Source organism: Hemiscyllium ocellatum, chromosome 18, assembly GCF_020745735.1.
Source record: "Hemiscyllium ocellatum isolate sHemOce1 chromosome 18, sHemOce1.pat.X.cur, whole genome shotgun sequence".
Lineage (NCBI taxonomy): Eukaryota > Metazoa > Chordata > Chondrichthyes > Orectolobiformes > Hemiscylliidae > Hemiscyllium > Hemiscyllium ocellatum.
In genome coordinates this window covers 40,279,805-40,301,262 of record NC_083418.1, presented here as the reverse complement: position 1 = coordinate 40,301,262, position 21,458 = coordinate 40,279,805, and positions in this window count along the sequence as shown.

The following is a 21,458-nucleotide window of genomic DNA, read 5'->3' as shown; positions in this document are numbered from 1 at the left end:
TTCTTTGATGTTTCTTCCGGTATTTATAGTCGTCTGTCCTTGCCGCTTCCGGGTGTCAGTTTCATCTGTCCGCTGTAGTGGTTGGTATATTGGGTCCAGGTCGATGTGTTTGTTGATGGAGTTTGTGGATGAATGCCATGCCTCTAGGAATTCCCTGGCTGTTCTCTGTCTGGCTTGCCCTATGATAGTAGTGTTTTCCCAGTCGAATTCATGTTGCTTGTTGTCTGCGTGTGTGGCTACTAGGGATAGCTGGTCGTGTCGTTTCGTGGCTAGTTGATGTTCATGTATGCGGATTGTTAGCTGTCTTCCTATTTGTCCTATATAGTGTTTTGTGCAGTCCTTGCATGGTATTTTGTAAACTACATTAGTTTTGCTCATGTTGGGTATCGGGTCCTTTGTTCTAGTGAGTTGTTGTCTGAGTGTGGCTGTTGGTTTGTGTGCCTTTATGAGTCCTGAGGGTCGCAGTAGTCTGGCTGTCAGTTCTGAAACACTCCTGATGTATGGTAGTGTGGCTAGTCCTTTTGGTTGTGGCATGTCCTCGTTCCATGGTCTATCTCTTAGGCATCTGTTGATAAAGTTGCGCGGGTTTCCGTTTTTGGCGAATACCTTGTATAGGTGTTCCTCTTCCTCTTTTCGCAGTTCTGGTGTACTGCAGTGTGTTGTAGCTCTTTTGAATGGTGTCCTGATGCAGCTTCGTTTGTGTGTGTTGGGGTGGTTACTTTCATAGTTTAGGACTTGGTCTGTGTGTGTTGTTTTCCTGTGTACCCTTGTGGTGAATTCTCCGTTCGGTGTTCTCTGTACTATCACGTCTAGGAATGGGAGTTGGCTATCCTTTTCTTCTTCTCTCGTGAATCGGATTCCTGTGAGTGTGGCGTTGATGATCCGGTGTGTTTTTTCTATTTCCGTGTTTTTGATGATTACAAACGTGTCATCGACATATCTGACCCAGAGTTTGGGTTGAATTTGTGGTAGGGCTGTTTGTTCTAACCTTTGCATAACTGCCTCTGCTATGAGTCCCGAGATTGGTGATCCCATGGGTGTTCCGTTGATTTGTTCGTATATCTGATTGTTGAATGTAAAGTGTGTAGTGAGGCACAAGCCCAGTAGTTTAAGTATGCCATCTTTGTTGATAGGTTCCGCCTCCTGTTTTCTGTTCTGTATGTCCAGTAGGTTGGCTATTGTTTCTCTGGCTAGGGTTTTGTCAATCGAAGTGAACAGTGCCGTCACGTCGAATGAGATCATGGTTTCTTCTTTGTCTATGTGTGTATTCCTGATGACGTCCAAGAATTCCTGTGTTGATTGTATGGAGTGTTTGGATCCGCTGACCAGGTGTTTCAGTTTCTGTTGTAGTTCTTTGGCCAGTTAGTATGCTGGTGTCCCTGGTAGTGATACTATGGGCATTCATCCACAAACTCCATCAACAAACACATCGACCTGGACCCAATATACCAACCATTACAGCGGACAGCTGAAACTGACACCCGGAAGCGGCAAGGACAGACCACTATAAATACCGGAAGAAACATCAAAGAAGCGCTTCGCAGGAGGCTCCAGAGCACTGATGATGTCGCCTAGCCAGGGGACGAAATGTTTGCAACAAGAACTTCCAGCTCGGCGAACAGAACCACAACAACGAGCACCCGAGCTACAAATCTTCGCACAAACCTTGAATTCCATTTCTTCTTGTCATCCATTGGTGGTATACAAAGCAACCATTTAGTTTGCTTTGTACCTGGTAAAGATGATGTGATTTATGATTGCAATTTGGCTGTTTGGCACAAACCTAATGTCCAGTATCAAATCAGAGTTTCCTTGGGCATGTTCATTCTTTGAAATATGTTTTTGCATTATTGTGTCACTTTATGATTTCTTCTCTTTTCACTCTAACATCCTCAGTGGATAGCAATGAAGGCGCAGAAGTGATCTGCAGCATATAACACCTAAAAGCAGTCATAAGTTCTATTCCAGTCAGAGTATGGGGGGAAATCAGAAGGCGCAAGATGGGAATGGATCATTCAACGGTTTTCCACTCTAACATACTGGCTTTCAGACTTCCTTTAACACTCTGTTCAATACTTCACATCATCATTCAATTGCAGGTTGTGTCATGACTTTAGACAGATGAATCCTGTACTTTGTTAGCAACTCTATGAACTATCTAGTAGCATTTCAGAATTGTGATTATAGTCTCCAGCAAATCCCATTTTATGAACAACTTGTAAACAATTGCTTTTTTTTAAAGATTACTTACAGTGTGTAAACAGGCCCTTCGGCCCAACAAGTACATATTGACCCACCAAAGCTCAACTCACCCAGACCCATTCCCCACATTTTACCCCTTCACCTAACACTACGGGCAATTTAGCATGACCAATTCACCTAATCAGTGTGTTTTTTGGACTGTGGGAGGAAGCCGGAGCACCCGGAGGAAACCCACGCAGACACAGGGAGAATGTACAAACTCCACACAATCAGTCGCCTAAGGCGGGAATTGAACCCAGATCTCTGGCCGTGTGAGGCAGCAGTGCTAACCATTGTGCCACCATGCTGCCCACTACTGCCTTAATGTTGAGAGATAGTCTGAATTTGTCTTTTTTGCGCCATGTAATGATTAAATACAGTATCTGTGACAATGAAGAGCAACCCATGCAGACTCATTCCCATACCCTATATTTACCCCTGATTAATGTACCTAACACTATGGGCAATTTAGCATGACGAATTCACTTGACCGGCACATCTTTGGATTGTGGGTGGAAACCGGAGCATCTGGAGGAAACCCACGCAGACACCAGGAGAACATGCAAACTCCACACAGACAGTGGGCCGAGGCGGGAATCAAACCTGGGTCCCTGACGTTGTGAGGCAGCAGTGTTAACCACTGAGCCACCATGCTGACTGTTGCAAGTATTCTTGAAACAGCATTGTTACGTTGGGATAGTCTGTCGGGTTTTGGATAGGATAAATTACTTGGTATTCTATTTTCTGTTCTTTGTGTTTCATTCCATAATTTTGTAAATAAGTTTTGTTTGTTTAAAACTTGGCAGTTGGATCAGCGAATTCACACTGGGAATATCCACTATACAATAAATTTAAACTTGCCTCTGTCACTCCTGTATGTTTTATGCCTTGGAGATAACGTATAAATGAAACACGAGTTTTTTTGTTTGAAAGAGTTTTATTCAACACTTCAAATGTCTGCTCTCATACTTACAGATCCTGCATTTAATTTAGTTTTCAATTTTCTCTGTCACCACACCCAGACTTGACTAGTAGCAGACAGATGTTATGTCCCAGATAGTCCACCAAGTATAGCTACAATCTATCCAGGGGACCGATAAATTTTTAAAGGCATCCTAAGTATGAGATCCAGAGGAAAGAGAATAAAGCCACAAGATTCCATAAGTTTAGACAAATATTGGCAGACTTTAGTATACAATGTTAAAATAGTAATACGACGTACAATACATATGTATCTTCTAACACCAAGGATTAACACATGGTAAATATGAGTAATAGGCTCTGATTAAACACCCCACAGCATATATCAAACAGCAAATGCAATGAAAACAAATCTCATGGATTCCACCAGACAATAATGACATCAGATCTCATTAAACCTCACAAAGGCTTTCAATTCTTCACTTTTGCCGATTTGGCCTCAAAACCCCTCTCAAGAGTTGCTTTGTCATGTACTACCTCAGTAACCCCTCCTTTTATGCTGCTCACCCATCTCAATCATTTGGTTTCTTCACTAGGATGTGAAGTGTCTGGCCTTGATGGCCCAGCGACTGATAGGAGAGGCTGCCTCAATTTAATTGGTGACCTCCACACATGCAGGGTTATGGGTTGGCATGGTGCTTGTCCCTTTAGTGTTGACGAAATACTGCTGTAAAATGGCTCTCAAATGCTAGAAATTAACTAGGATAATCAGTCGCATGTCTCTGTGGGCAGACAGCTGATCCCTGCTCCCAGGTTGTCCTATAAAATTTCCAGGAAGGTGGGAATGCCCTTTCCTCTTCTGCCCATATGAACCACCTACAGCTTCCAAGCAAGTCTCTACAGAGCCAGATATATTTAGCCCAAAATTTCAGGTTGGTGACATTTTATTAAAATTAATATTGGAACATATTAATTTCCAATATATGTTCCATACTAATCAGTTGTCTGCAGCTGCACATTTTCAATTGTTGAAGTATTTTGTTCAGGTACAGGGGTAACAGCTATTTTATGATTCATGTAGTTATGAGCTACTAACTGACTAAGTGACCTCCTTGATTCTGTTTCCACTTGTCACTTTCCCAAACCTGTGATTTTCACTTATAACTATTTGACCTGCATCCTGGAGACTTGAGCACTAATAGATTGTGGGAAATAGGTATTTTGATGAATAGACAACTCGGACCAGTGAAAAGCAGGCAAATGATAATAAAATACAGTGAAAATTATTAAAACCTGTAGGACTATTTAATTTTTTCCATTGACTGCACATTCATAGGATTTTGTGCGTTCTTTGCAACACTGAACTGGAAATTCTGTTCCTTCCCAATCATTATTATGCAATTAAGTTTTCCAAATGCACAAGTCTCATCAGAAAGTAAATCAACTGTCATTGATATAGATCATATAATTTTAATAACTAGCTTTCACTTAATAATGGGTAGTCGAACCTCGGGCATGAAGTCTGTTCAGTACTAATGTACGGCTCATTTATAATTTCTTTACATAATTATTTCTCAATTGATGTCAGTGCTCAACACTGTGATGCATTGAATAAAAGCCTGAAATGTGAACAAAGCTTTCAAAAAGAATACTATTTTGTGCCTTTGTAAAACAAGCAGTTTAGCTATCACAATCTATTCTGCTTCTAATATTTCAAGAATTGGACTTATTTTTGTAAATACTTGTCAATGATGATGTCAATAAATTAAAATATAAAAGTAATTCATAAGAAAATAAAGCTCTGCTGAATTTACTGAACAACTAGTTTGTGAGTTGTGGGTATCATTGACATTTGTTCCTCATATTTTGGGAACAGTGAAGAGTTAACCACATGGCACTCTGTGGCTGGAGTCACATTGAGATTTTTAATTAATTGAACTTAACATGTATTATCTGCCATTTTGGGATTTGATTCTACTTCCATAGAAAAGTAGCTTGAGCTTTTGAATCACTAAATTTGTGGGCATTATCACTACAGCACCGTCTTCTCTTAGCTCACCACCATCATTCCAGTGCCAAAGAACATTCATGCAGCATGCCTCAATGACTACTCAGTGGCTCTGACCTCGATAATTATGAAGTGCTACAAGAGGTGAGTCATGGATCACATCAGCTCCAGCCGATGAGATTGCCATGACCCTTTGCAATTCACCTACTGCCACAACAACTCCACAGCAGATGCTATCTCCCTTGCCCTACACTCATCCCTGGAATATCTGGATTACAAGGATATCAACATCAAGCTCCAGCTTATTGATGCAGTTCAGCCTTCAACACCATAATTCCAAACAAACTCATCTTTAAAATCAAAGACCTGGGCTTCGATCCACTCTCTGTAACTGGATCCTTGATTTTCTGACCCATAGACTTTAATGTTGCACAAAGCTAGTTCCGTTTTTCTCGGCTCAAGGAGAATTCTGTACTTGATTTTGTTCAGAGGGCCAATAAACCAGGCCAAACTCCGATCAGTCTGGTTTGTTACAGCAATGAAAAGGATTTTGAGAGGCCTTTTGTTTATATGTAAACAGATAATACTTCAGGCCAAAGTGGTCATGCTTCAGAAGTGATCTGTATAAAGAGAGGGGAGTAGTCAGCTCTCTAGCTGAGCTGAGCTGAGCAGTTTTAGTTCAGTCTTGAACTTGGACATTCAACAGAGGGCTATGTGAAAACTTTCTGCCTTCAACTTCAACCTCTAAGCATGTGTTCCATTTATACTGGGTTTTAAAGGGACTTTGCTTATTGGGATTGTTGTGTGTATTTGGAGCAGCATAATTAGCTGAATAGGTTGAGTTCTGTAGGGGTTCTTTACTCTGTACTTTGTGTTTCATTGTGTAATTTTGTGAATTTTTTTTTGTCTGTTTTAAAATCTAATGGTCAACCTAGCTATCTTACTCTGGGTGATTTTCACTGTACACTTACCAAAACAAATTGCAAATTTAGGTCTAGGGCTGTCTGCTTAGGAATGGTTTGAGTGGTCTGGCCTAGTCCGTGACAGATTGGGGGCTTGTCTGGGATTTTAAGCAGTGAGTGGTGGGTGCTAGTGCCTTTATTTCGGATGTTGGTTTGGTTGGGTTGACAAAGTTTGGATTGTAATGGCTCTTTCAATCGCCAAAAGTTTTCTGGATGTCGATGCAGTGAATTTGAAAGTTTTTCAAAAGGTGAGTAAGACCGAGTTGCAAGAATTAGCAGAAAAGCTGAAATTGGAACTGCCTGCTTCTGCGAGGAAAGGAGAGATAATTATGGCAGTAGTTCAGCATTTAAACTTGCTGGAGAAACCATCAGAATCTATAGAGATGGCAAGAATTCAATTGCAAATGAAGCAGATTGAGTTGGAGGCAAGAGATCAGGACAAGGCAGCAAAAAGGAAACAGTTTGAGTTACAATTAAAAGCAGAAGAGAGGTAAAAAGAGAGCGCGGCAGAAGAGAAAGAAAAAGAGAGAGTTTTTGAACTACAAAAACTGACACTTATAAAGGAAATAAAGGAGGTTGGTTAAAGATGCCCTCCAACGCATCTCGTCCACATCCCGCACCTCCACCCTCAGACCCCACCCCTCCAACCGTAATAAGGACAGAACGCCCCTGGTGCTCATCTTCCACCATACAAACCTTCGCATAAACCAAATCATCCACTGACATTTCCACCACCTCCAAAAAGACCCCACCACCAGGGATATATTTCCCTCCCCACCCCTTTCCACCTTCCGCAAAGACCGTTCCCTCCATGACTACCTGGTCAGGTCCATGCCCCCCTACTACCCACCCTCCCATCCTGGCACTTTCCCTGCCACCGCAGGAACTGTAAAACCTGTGCCCACACCTCCTCCCTCACCTCTATCCAAGGCCCTAAAGGAGCCTTCCACATCCATCAAAGTTTTACCTGCACATCCACTAATATCATTTATTGTATCCGTTGCTCCCAATACGGTCTCCTCTACATTGGGGAGACTGGGTGCCTCCTAGCAGAGCGCTTTAGGGAACATCTCCGAGACACCCACACCAATCAACCACACCGCCCCGTAGCCCAACATTTCAACTCCCCCTCCCACTCTGCCGAGGACATGGAGGTCCTGGGCCTCCTTCACCGCTGCTCCCTCACCACTAGACGCCTGGAGGAAGAACGCCTCATCTTCCGCCTCGGAACACTTCAACCCCAGGGCATCAATGTAGATTTTAACAGTTTCCTCATTTCCCCTTCCCCCACCTCGCCCTAGTTCCAAACTTCCAGCTCAGCACTGTCCCCATGACTTGTCCGGACTTGTCCTACCTGCCTAGCTCCTTTTCCACCTATCCACTCCACCCTCTCGTCCCTGACCTATCACCTTCATCCCCTCCCCCACTCACCTATTGTACTCTATGCTACTTTCTCCCCACCCCGACCCTCCCCTAGCTTATCTCTCCATGCTTCTGGCTCACTGCCTTTGTTCCTAATGAAGGGCTTTTACCCAAAACGTCGATTTTGCTGCTCGTTGGATGCTGCCTGAACTGATGTGCTCTTCCAGCACCGCTGATCCAGGAACTTATAAAGGAAAGTCAGCTTAAAAAGCTGGAGATGAAGACTGAGTGGTAGGCTTAGTGAGGAACACAGTGAGGAAGAGCAAGCCCATGGTAGTCAGAAGCCAAGTGAGAAACTGTTTACATCTGTTCAAGCATTGCCAAAATTTGATGAGAAGGATGTGGAAGCCCTTTTCATCTCATTTGAAAAGGTGGCTAAACAAATGCAGTGGCCAGTGGCAATGTGGGTTTTGTTGATCCAAACGAAACTTGTAGGTAGAGCTAGTGAAGTGTTTGCATCCCTATCAGAGGAGGTATCTGGGGAGTATGAGGAGGTGAAAAAAGCCATTTTAAGTGCATATGAGCTTGTACCAGAAGCTTATGGACAATGTTTCAGGAACCTAAGGAGGGGGTCTGGTCAAACCTATATTGAGTTTGAAAGGATCAGAGTAATTTCGATACATGGATAAGTGCTTTAAAAATCAAGCAAACCTATGATTCCCTTCAAGAGGTAATTATTTTAGAGGAATTCAAAAATTCACTGCCTGAAGTAGTGCGAACTCATGAGGAACAGCAGAGCGTTAAAACAGTAAGGTTAGCAACTGAAGTGGCTGATGATTATGAGCTGGTCATAAAACTTGGTTTGGCTACCAGAATCAGTTTCTCTCCGTGAGGGATAGAAACCGAGGCAAAGAGAAATCCTCACGAGGAAAGGGAAAAGTAGATCTCAGTGAATATTGTGAGGATAACTTACTACAGGTTAAAAAAGAAACCCTTGAGGGGGACAAAGAAGTCAAAAAGCTGTGGTGTTTTTATTGTAAATGACAGTGGGCCACCTGACATCATAGTGTAGGAGAAAACCAGATGTAGGAGAACCAGACAAGCTTGGAAATTTTGTTGGACTAGTAACAAAAAACACAAGACAAGTTAGACAGCTCCCTCAGAGTGTACAAGATGATCAGAGATTGAGTAAGGAGGAAGTGCCAGATCTGCTTCAAAAATATACATGCAAGGGTAAAGTTTATTTACATAGGCTAGGAGTAATAGGTAAGGAGGTTACAATATTAAGGGACACAGGGTCCTCTCAGTCTGTAATGCAGAAGGATGAGGAGATATGTACTCCTGAATGACTATTGCCAGAGAAGATACTGGTAACAGGAGTTCATGGTGAGACAAAAAGTGCTCAGTTATGTAAAGTGAGGCTAGCGAGTCCAGAGAAGAGTGGAGAATTGTGGTAGAAGTACTGGACAAACCCTCAGCTCCAGGAATACAATTTGTCCTTGCAAATGATATAGCTGATTCACCGGTAGGTGTGCTGCCCACTCTAGTTGAAAAGCCAGTGGAGATGCTGGCAACTAAAGACCTGAAGAATTTTTATCCAGGAATTTTCCCTGATTGTGTGATCACAAGATCGCAGAGGTACAAGTTAAAGCAGGAGAGATCAAAAGTCCCAGATAAAGAACCTGACTTAGTGATATCCAAAACTTCTTTGATCAGATAAGTGGAACAGAGAAGGAGCAACTAGGTAAACATGCTGGTTTGTTTAGCTGATTGAATTACAGCAGAAAGATGAGAACTTAAAACGGTTATATCAAAAGGCATTTACAGAGAAGGAAAGTGAATGCATCCCTGTGTGTTATTACTTAACAAATGATGTCTTCATGAGGAAATAGAATGGAGATGCCAGTGTTGGACTGGGGTGTACAAAGTTAAAAATCATACAACACCATGTTGTAGTTCAACAGGTTTAATTGGAAGTACTAGCTTTCAGAGCACTATTCCTTCATCAGGTGGTTGTGGAGTATAAGATTGTAAGACACAGAATTTATAGCAAAAATTTACAGTGTGATGTAACTGAAATTATACATTGAAAAATACCTTGATTGTTTCTTAAGTCTCTCATCTGTTAGGATAACCATGTTAGTTTCACTTCTTTCAAATGTAAATCGCAAAACATTTTTTTAAAAAGTTACATTCTCAAGTGAACTTTAACGATTGGTGTCAGCCCAGACAATGTATTGGGTATTAGCACCCCTCTGTGCTGCTGTCTGTGCCATAATGTTTAGATTGATTCGAATCTAAAACATGAATTAACAGAATCTTACATGGATTCATGCATTTTTTGAGCAAAGTACAATGTAACTGTGCAAGTACAAATTCACCCCACAAACTTGTATGTGTATGTGTGCATGTGTGTGCGTGTGTGTGTGGAGTGGAATGGGGGTGGAGGGGGGAAGTGATGGGGTTGTGAGTTTCTGTGTGTGTGTGTGTCTATAATGCAAGGTCCTGGTTAAAGCCATCCCTGTGGGTACCAAACATAGCTATCAGTCTCTGCTCGGCCACTTTTTGCTGCTGCCTGTCCCGAAGTCCACCTTGGAGAATGGTCACCTGAAGGTCCGAGGCGGAAGTGTTCTCCGGGACGTTCAACCAGGACCTTGGGTTTAGTCTTGAACTGGGACATTCAACAGGGATCTGTGTGGAAACTCTCTCAATTTCTGCCTTCAAATTCAACCTCTAAGCATGTGTTTCATTTATACAGGTTTTTAAAGGGAGTTTGCTTATTGCAACTGTTGTGTGTATTTGGAGAAGCATAGTTAAGTCTAGCTGGATAGTTTGAGTTCTGTAGGGGTTCTTTACTATGTTCTTTGTGTTCCTTGTGAAATTTTGCAAATAATTTTTTTGTCTGTTTTAAAATCTAGTAGTCAACTTTGCTACCTTACATTATTTTCACTGTACATTTACTGAAGCAAATTGCAAAATTAGGTTTCGGGGTGTCTGCTTAAGAATGTTTTGGGTGGTCTGGCCTAGTCCATAACAATGTGTAAAAATAGGTGACAACATCTTTTCCAGCATAATCCTCAACACTGGTGCCCCACAGTACTGCTTCTTATATGCATGATTATGTGGCCAAATTCCACCCAACGTCATTTACAAATTGTTGACGACGCTAATGTTGAGGATGGATTTCAAACAATGATGAGCCAGGATACAGGAAAGAGATTGAATGCTTAGCGTCATGGTGTAAAGACAACAATCTCTCCATGTCAAAAACAAAGGAGTTGATCATTGACTTCAGGAAGCAGAGCAGAGGGCATGTCCCTGTCTGCATCATTGGTGCTGAGGTGGAGATGGTCAGGAGTATCAAGTTCCTGGGAATAATGATCACCAACATCTGTCCTGATCCATCCATGTCGAGGCTATGGTCAAGAAAGCACAATGACATCTCCACTTCCTCAGAAGGCTAAGGAAATTCAACATGTCCACAAGGACTCTTACCAATTTTTAATAAACACACCATAGAAAGCATTCCATGGATGCATCACAGTGTGGTATGGCAACTGCTCTTCACAAGTCAGCAAGAAACTGTAGAGAGTTGTCAACACAGTCCAATCCATCACAAAAACCAGCCTTCCATCCACTGACTCCATCTATAGTTCCCGATGTCTCAGGAAGTAATCAACATAATCAAATACCCCTCCCACTCTTGTTATACTCTTTTCCACTCTCTTCTGCCAGGCAGAAGGTATAAAAAATTGTATACATTTATGAATAGATTCAAGAACAGCTTCTTCCCCATTGTTATTAGACTTCTGAATGGACCCCTCAAATTTTAAATCTAATGCTGATCTTGCTCTGTGTGCACTATCTCTGTAGTCGCAACATCGTTTTCTTCGCTCAGTTCTATTACCCTAGGCACTTTGCATGGTATAATCTGCCTGTACTGCACACAACACAAAATTTGTCATTGTACCGAGATACATGTGACAATAATAAATCCAGTCAAGTCAAAATCAAATCAAATCAATAAGATAAAATGCTTTCTTACTTTTAAATTATAAACTGCACATCTTATATCATATAAGTTAAGGGATTTGGTTTGCATCATTAGAATCACAGCCAACAATATTGCCAAATATTCTCTGTCAGAAAAATTCTCATAACACTTGTGGAACGTAGGAAAGGCCTGACCAGTTTAAGGACATGAACAATACTAGCTATCTTGCCCCACTGAAAAGACAACATTGTTAGACATGTGCTACCTGATGCATTGCATCTATCTAGGGTTTACAGCGTCACATTGTCTGACTGGTCTAGACAATGGAACCTCATTTTCAGGAGGTCTATAGTCTGGTCTACATTGTTCTTTGTGGAAACATGCAGTGTTGTATCTCAGGGTCAGTCTGAGGATTTCTGACGGATGGCATCATCCAATTTGAAGAGGATATCCATCACACCTTTTCCTAGTAAGGATCTCAGGGCCTACTTGGTTGAGTGTAGTAGAGAAAATCCACTTGATAATTTACTGAGAAGAGGCTTGTTTTAAAGAAGGTGATTGCGACTGTGTACAAATTACATGAGTATGATAGACATTGTTACAGAGACTAAAAGGGTGACTGAGACAGTGGGTCTTATTCCTTCAAGATCCAAAGCTATTCTCTCATCAAGCCATGTGACATCATCATCGTGAATGGGGCCTGAGAGACTTCTTCATGTTAAACCTTTCAGACCCATACCATCCTTACAACGCATTGCTCTGAAAATGCCCTTGTATGTGTCAAGGAGCTTTGAAAGAAGCTGGCATCAGTAAGTTGCCTACAATGTGAGAACTATGGCAGCTCCCTGGATATTTGGCCAGACCTGCATTTCCTGGCCCTCATGGTTATAAGTAATGCGTAGAGTGGAATGGAGTACTTTTTTTTAAATGAAATACACTTCAATAAGGGACTGGACATGTCTCTTGACAAAGACTGTTGTTTTGTGCTAAGATGCTCTGATTGCATTTTGGCTGCAATCGATTACACTCTAAACTTGTGGAAAACCAATGATAGCTATAACTCCTATTACCCTGGCTGCCTGACTTCTCATTTTAAAGGGGAGTGAGGTGCAGTAGTGGCCCCTTGTGAGAGAACATCAGTGACCTCCTGGATACATTAGGAGTTGAAAGCCTGTGAAATGCCAGAGAGGTTCCTTGAAATGATCTATTCACAATAATATTAAAAAACAGATGTTAGGTGTAGGGCTACTGGAACAATATTGTCCCTGGTCTGTGCAGCTGCAGGTTCTACTCCAGCAGTTGGCATATGATTGAGATGATGACTTAAGACATTCTGAGGCATCTTCATTAGTTTCAAAACATGTGGAGATAACTGCTTTGAAGTCTATAGATCCTGTTTAATGCAGGAACTCTCCTTTGACATGATGGTTCTTGTCCTGCTCTTTCCCTTTGCAAGCTGTACGGTAGCTAGTGGTGGTTGGAGATGTTTCTGTTCTCATAAGAGTCCTTGACATTTGGTTATTGAGAGGTGTGAGAGCACAAGCTAGAAAGGCTTGATCTGCATCATCATTCTTCCTCTGTCAGAAGATCTGGGAGAACAGTAAGTGAAAGTAAACAGTCTTATTAATGTGATGTGTTAACCTTTTATCCTTCTCCATGAGGTGTAGGTTATGCCCTCTGAGTTTGCCGTCATCCTGCCTAGTTCCCAATCAGTATGCGTTCCGTGTAATTCTACATTGTTATGTGATGTGAGAAGGCAACTCCTTGCCAGCATAAACACAAGTGCCTGGGAGACATCTACAAAAACTGGAATACTGTATTGACAATAGCCCTTACCATGCACAATAGTTAGCCTGACCTAATTTATGTTGCCTCAAAAATGTGACAATGGGGCTTTGACATAATGCCACTGGCATGGACCCTTCTGCCCTACAACACCAGACATTACCCACTATCCTCCGCTTTATACAGTGCATAAGGGTATTGTAGCCAGAAAGTTCGAGCTTACAGTCTTTATGATGGTTCCCATCATTGCTGGGGATGATGAGGTATTAAGTGTCAGTGAAGAAGGTTACCTCAGATTACAATGGGATTTTGATCAGATGGGCTAAGAGTGGCAGATGGAGTTTAATTTAGGTAAATGCGAGGTGCTGCATTTTGGAAAAGCAAATCAGAGCAGGAATTATACACTTGATGATATGGTCCTAGGGAGTGTTGGTGAACAAAGAGGCCTTAAAGTACAGGTTCATAACTCCTTGAAAGTGGAGTTGCAGGTAGATAGGGTAGTGATAGGGTAGATAGGGTAGACCTTTATTGGCAATAAGAATATTGAGTATAAGAGCTCGGAGGTCATGTTGCAGCTGTACAGGGCAATGGTTAGGCCACGTTTGGAATATTGCATGCAATTCTAGTCTCCTTCCTATCGGAAGGATGTTGTGAAACTTGAAGGGGTTCAAAAAAGATTTACAAGGATATTGCCAAGGTTGGAGGATTTGAGCTATAGGGAGAGGTTGAATAGGCTAAGGCTGTTTTCCCTGGAAGGTCAGAGGCTGAGGGGTGAACTTATAGAGGTTTACAAAATCATGTGGGGCATGGATAGTGTAGCTAGACAAAATCTTTTCCCTGGGGTGGGGAGTCCAGAACTAGAGCGCAAAGGTATAGGTTGAGAGGGGAAAGATATAAAAGAGACCTGAGAGGCAACATTTTCACGCAGAGGGTGTTGCGTGTATGGAACAAGCTGCCAGAGGAAATGGTGGAGGCTAGTACAATTGCAACATTTAAAAGGCATCTGGATGGGTATATGAACAGGAAAGGTTTAAAGGGATATGGGCCAAGTGCTGGCAAGTGGAACTAGATTGGGATATCTGGTCGGCATGGACGAGTTGGACCGGAGGGTCTGTTTCTGTGCTGTACATTTCCAGGACTCTATGACTCTAATGAATGTTCCATGGTTTGTTGTCTCTTGTGGATCTGAAACATCGCAAGGTATAAATCAGGCCAAAACAGTAATCCATGAAAACAGGTTATAATTGATTATTGACCTTTTAAGATTAGATTAGATTCCCTACAGTGTGGAAACAAGTCCACACCGACCCTCCGAAGAGTAATCCACCCAGTCCCATTTCCCTCTGACTAACACACCTAACACTTTGGGCAATTTAGCATGGCCAATTCACCTGAACTGCACATCTTCGGACTGTGGGAGGAAACCGGAGTACCCGGAGGAAACCTGGATAGGGAATTTTAAAACAAGTTAAGGCAAATTAAACCAAATTTACAGCCTTTAAAGGGGCATGTAAACTAAATAAGGCTCAAATGAAGCTTACAAATTCAAATTAAAATGTGATTTTGGGATGGTAAAATGCATTCCTGTTTTTGTGGTGCCAATGGCAATAGAAGACATTGAGATTACCAATCAACATCACGTGCTTCCTTTCCAAGGGCACCTGGGCATGGACTGGCTGTGAAAGAAAGGCTGGCAGTCAGACTTGTTTATGCGTCCTTTGCCAGACGTAGGAGCACACCCACTGCACTGGTGGCCATAGATCAGGTTTGGGGCTGAAGTGCAAAAACTACTACAGCATCAATCCCCCTTCAAAAATGAAAATGGAGGTGCAGTCTATCAGGCCTAGTGTATATGTAGAAGGTAGACTCCTCAAAGCCTCAAAAAACACAGATAATGTGGAAATGCTGGTGAGCTACTCTTTTAAACAACTTGAAAACATATTAAACCAAGTTAAATCAAATTGACAGTTCTTCAAGGAACATTATCAGGTGGTAAGAGCTATTCTAATTATACAAATTTAAAAACATACTCCTGTAGGAGAAAAGTGTGTGAAAAAAAAGCAAATGAAAATCCTCTAGAATTCCAATGAAGTTTTTTCACATCAATTCAATCCTGCATGCTTATTCTGACTCCATCCTGCAGAGGGCAGAAGACCTCACTATACTCATACAACTGCTCAAGGATTGATTACATTAAGATGACGTAATGACAATGAAACAAGAGACAAACATGATCTTTGTTAAAATAACCAACTTACAGGCTTAAAGTAATGACATCATTAACCACATCATTGAAATATATGAAGGATTTCCACATCTACCTCATAGTCTTGACTGGGCAAAATGCAGGTAGGGTCATAAGACAAGGATCTCATATCTGTAATATGGACAAACCTTTAAAGACATTGAATTTAACACAAGGCAGTAAACACTTGACTTTGAAGCTTATGGATGCCTATGAATCACATGCTTTTGCCAGGTTGATTTGCACACAAAGAAACACTGGCATCTCATGCACCTGCAGAGGATACATCTTTTCGCTGCTTTCCTTGCACTCACTCGCTTTGTACTTACTTGGAGGCTGCCAGTTCTGTGGCTTGCATTGCATAATAGCACAGAGGGAAATGCAGGCAGCTTGTAATGGATGGCAGTACTGACAATTAAAAGGGTGGAAGTGTAGTTATATGACATCGGGTTATGCCAACATCATGCCTACAACATGTGTCAAAAGTTTATACAGCAAAGCCACTGCATTTGCTTTCACCGAATGGTCATGCCTGAAAGTCAAAGGGGAGCAGTCTTTAGTTGATACAGGGGACTATGGTCAGTTAGGGGGTACAGACACACTCTCTCAAGAGGCTTATTCGCCTCAAGTCCTGGCCACAGTCAGTAAAGCGTTCAGTCCTACCAGGGGCCAGGGATCAGTGCCTTTGCAGTGCGGGTATTGGGCCCTGGTCAGTCCTTGTAAGCCAAGTGCAATCAGTCTGGGGATTACATGTCAGTCAGTTGAGCAGTTCAGGGGGTGGACCATGCCCAGGCAGGGTTGTTCTCACAAGTCAGACCAGAAGGAGGAACTGGAAGGTGCTCTGAAGATGAATCACACCAGACTTGAAATGTTAATTTTATCTCTAACATCATTGATGCTGCCAGACCTACTGAGATTCTCCATCATTTTCTGTTTTTATTTCAGATTGCCAGCATCTTTGGTATTTTGCTTTTCAGGAGGGTGTGAGCTGAATATTGATGTTAGGGCACACCGTGGGATAATTTGATGTGTCAGAAAGGAGAAAACTGTACTGAATTGAAGAAGGGGTGCTTGAGGATAAATGTCAAGAGTGTGGTGCTGGAAAAGCTGTGCGTTTCCAGCACCACACTCTCTACTCTGATCTTCAGCATCTACAGTCCTCACTTTCTCATTCCTGTTGTGCACATAAGATTGGGCATGAGGATTTGGATGGTATTGGATTTAGGGGAAGAGCATACAAGGAGGTAGTGAAAGGGTCAATAGTCACAAGGGCCATTTGAATAAGGACTGAGAGGATGCTGGTGGAAAAGAGAAAGCCATCTACTGTGATGTGAGAAAAGTGGAGTGTAGAGGCAGAGAATAGAGGATGAACAAATCAAATGAGAAATGTACAACCACCTTGGAAAAGAAGGTCTCACTGAAAATGTACGGAATGAAAAGAAAGGTCCTACAATCTGCCGTAGGCCAAATACACACAACTGGGGGAGTCGAAACAGAAAGTGAAAAATAATGTTATACAAGCACACAGTCAAGGTTTTATAGCACTGAAAGGAAGCAATTAGTGCAGAATAAAGGCAACTTTCCTATCACAGACCTCCAAACAATAGCCCAAGATCTATTTACCTCTATAATCAGGGCACAATCAGACCTACAAACAGTGGTGATGTAGTGTGGTAATGTGGTGCTGCTGGTGGTAGTAGTGATGATGATGGTGGTGATGCTGGTGACGATGATGATACTGGTTTCGGTGATGGTGGTGGTGATGTATGTGAGTGGTGATGATGGTGTTGCTATTGATAATGGTAATGATGTTGAAAGTGATGACAATGGTAATGATGATTGTGGTAGTGATGATGATGGTAGTGGTTGTTGTGGTGATGATGATGGTAATGGTGATTGTGGTGGTGATGATAAGTGGAATAATAGTAGTGGTGGTGGTGGTAATGATGATGGTGGTGGTGCTGACAGTGGTAGTGTGAATGGTGTGAAGCATTTTTCCATGTGCAGTCATTCAGGAGCCTTCACCAGACACGTATCTGCTTGGGAAAGGCAGGAGTACCCCAGACGGTATACAACCCTCAAGCATTGCTACAATGCTGCCCATGTATCCACTAGGGGCATTACTGAACAGACAGTTGGTCCTTTAAAGATGTGCTTCCAATACTTGGAATAGCCAGGAGGAACTCTCCGTACTCATCAGACAGTATCTCCAGAATAGTGATCATTTCCTGCATTGTTCACAACCTGACTCAACAACAGGTTGAAAACTTGGAAGGGGAATAAATTAGCCAGCTGCCTAAGACAAGAAAAATGTGGAGTCTGTCAAACAAGCTGAGGGAGCCAGTGTTAATGATGACAAAGCTAAAGAAGGCAGGGCCGCACCGAGATGAGGTAAACAAGCTCAAGTGAACCTGAAAGTGGTGGATTTGAAGGCACATGATTTTATATTACCCAGGTGGACAATCAGACTTTTGAGCCACTTTTGGCACAGAGATACAAACAATGACAATAAAGTAATTTAGTTTGTTCCCTTTGCACCAAGAACCTCTTGTTGGTTTACTGGCCACTGGATTAGTAAGGTGTGATACAGAATTACATGGAAGCTGTACTTACATAGCTCAACCCTCATTCTACCAGGAGCATTCATTAACTGGAGATGAAGAAGGGCTACACTATGCTGATTGAAACACAAATATCTGGCTTGTGTTTCCCATTTCCGATGGTTATATTTTTCCCAGGAGGTAACAGTGAATTACAGCCCCAATGGTTTTAATACTGCTCCATATGTTGTATGTATGAGCATGGACAGTGATCAACTTGCTGCACTGTATTCTACACAAAAATATAAGTAGTCTGAAGCTTAAAGGGATTGAGGGTCACCTCAGGACTGTGATAGAAAGTGCAATATTTGGGTCAAGTGTTGTGGTATACAGAATTTAAATACATTTCTAAATTGAATTCAGTTCAAAGCTATTCCTTTTTCCCTCCTGCTATGTTTTAGTGTCACCTCAGCAACTGAGCTTTTAGGTGATGGCTGACCTGTTTGCTGGCTTGCTTCAGATGACTTTGTAGGCTGTTGTCTGGTGATCCTGGGCCTGGAGGGCTTCAGCCTAGGCAAATCTCCTGAATAATTTGCAGGCTGAACTGATGCAGCATTTGGATTTCTGGCAGAGGGGGTGTGGGATGGTTGGCCACCTCTGGACTGTCCAAAATAAAAATTCCCTGTGAGTTTATCTGTCACCCCTCCTCCCTGTCAGTGTGCAATGTCACTTCCCTCATCTTTTGAGGGGATGGATACCTAAAGGGGTGTCAAGATCCCTCAGACCCCACTCACCTAGCCAGTAAATGACTGCATTAATGACTCAAGCAATGGAATGATGGTCTCGGCCTAGCCAGCAGACATTAATCTACTTGTGAACTGTGGCACTTCTGCCAGATGTTCCCCTGCTTGTCTCTGTCTCTCCGTCAGCTCATTAATGGCAGTAAAGTGGGAGTTGACATGAGACGTGCTGACAGGGGTCACACAGACATAAGCTGGCCGCTGAGCCACAAATTGGTCACTTACTACACAAAATGGCCACTGAGCCATTACATCGAAAAATACAGCAAAGCATACATAGATACTGCCTGAGGCTAACGGGATACCAGCACAATAGACACAGAGCATAAATGATTAGTTTAAGGTGGGTTGGGGAGAGAATACACATTAGTAATGTTTTACTGCATGCCGAAGTGTCTGAGTCCAGCCACTATCTTCAATAAAAATGTTAGCTACCTGAAACTGCTTGTCATCAAGTGTTAATACTTCAGATCTGCAGTAGTAGAAACAATCTTCCTTCTCAGGAAGAACGATCATGACTACTGAAACTGACAATGATTTTGTAATGTTTGCTTTCTGTAAACAAACCATGCTGTACAAACAAAGACTCGATACTTGAACTATTGTCCCACAAAATGTATAAAATATCATGACGTGTTCCAAGAGTGAGAGGAGGCTTGCAGCTGACAGCCGTGCTGACGAACGTCTCTCTCTCTCTCTCTCCCCGGAGCTCCGGTTTCTTTGAACAATAAACTCTGTCATTGGATCCTGATGCTGACTCTGAGCCTGGTGATTTTCCCCACAACAGCAGAATCCAGTAGCAAATCATCATACTGGTCTCAGTGAGTGCTTGTTACACAGCAATCCTCCAGGCAACAGGACCTCAGCCATTCCTTCCTGCTCTAGCTCTGGGCCTCTTTCAGTGCAGTTCTCACTGTAATGTGATTCTGAATGTACTTTAGACAGATTACCCACTGATGTGAAGTCTCTGTGCTGCTGGAAAGTGGGGAGGGAGGCCTTGATGGCATATTCTTAGAGGCTTGAGAATGTTCCTTCTCACAGATGTAGGTTGAGGGGCTGGTAGTGATGGATCTGGGAGCTAGAACTCATATATTTCTTGTCCTGGTTTGGGAGTGTGATCCTGAAGCTATGTAAGAAAACCATAATGATTTGTTAGTGTTGTGTGCTGCCATCCTTACCCAAGATTTCATGAAGATGTTGGTGTTGAATATGCACCTGGGAGTATAGGCCAGAGACTCTCTTACTTGCTGGTTGTAGATTTACAAACTCCCCTTCAACAGAGCTGTGTCCCCTTTGCTTTCCTGTCAGCTCAGCAACTGGTTTCCTGAATAGATTCTGGTGTCTCATGTCAGGCATCCAATTCTTGTTATCTCCTGGCCCGGTCTGGGCACATTTGTGCTTGTTGGGCGTAATCTTCTCCTGCAGAAAGAGAGAAGCATTAACATTGTACATAATGATTAAGCTGGCATTGATGCATACTGACAGAAATATGAATCCCCTGAGCTGGAATTATCTGTGTGTGTGGCTTGCAAGAAGTTTGTGATATGAAGAAAGGTGTTAAAAGGTCCTGATTGAAAAGTAGTTCAGTGTCATCAAAAAGCTAGACTTGATAAAAAATAATGAAACATTATGTGACAATGTGCTTGAAGTGTTTGTGAGATGTACATCCAGAAGCCATGTTTATTGGTTGTGTCTTTATCCTATTTCAGCCTTTGTGAAGAAAGGTCACTAAAGTGATGGTATGTGAGGTGTGAACTTTGGCTGATGTGTGAGTGGAAGTCACCATGTGGTGCCAGTTGTGGTAGTTGCAATGAAGTGACAGATATTGATGGCTCAAGACATCTGATGGATATGCCTGGCATCCAACCTTGCAACCTTACACTCATTAAGCATTACCCTGGCAAAGTTCAGAAGGTCATTCATTCTCCGGTCATACTGGAAACAAGCTTGCTTGAGCTGCTCACCAGTGTTGACTTCTGCAGCTGCCTCTGCCTTTATCAGTTAGAGTGCCCTCTGAAATAACTGCACAGAGGCTGGTACCCTGTCACCAAGTCACCTTTTATGTACATGTGCACAGTACACTGGCAATGACCAACCAGCTCTGAGTCAGCTCCTGAAGTCAAGAGACTCTCTGAATTCTCTGTTTATATCTGTCAGCTAGGGCTCCTAGGTAACAACCCCACTCAAGGATCTCATAGTTAATAGGATCCACCTGGTTCCAATCATTACACCCTCTTTTTTGTCATCCATTGGGAAAGGTATTTCCCTTCTGTCCTGGACTACCTTTTGGAGAACCTCTGTCAACTTCTGCTGTAGAATGACCCTACATTTTGCCTGGTCTCTGACATCTCTGAAAATGTCTGTGGATAATTAGCAGAGGCTGGGTGATGCTCTTGGGCTGCAGAGAGTGAAGTGCTGTCCAGTAGCCTTTTAAATATGGTGCTCAGAAGTTGGAATACTGGAAGGCAGCAGAGCTTAATACTGGCTTACCCATGAAATATGGAGCTTCACCCATAGGTATCCAATGAGCTGAGAAGAATGCAATCATGTGATAAAACCAAACCCATCCCAAAGGAAAGTCCCTTTTAAGCCTGCCTCCA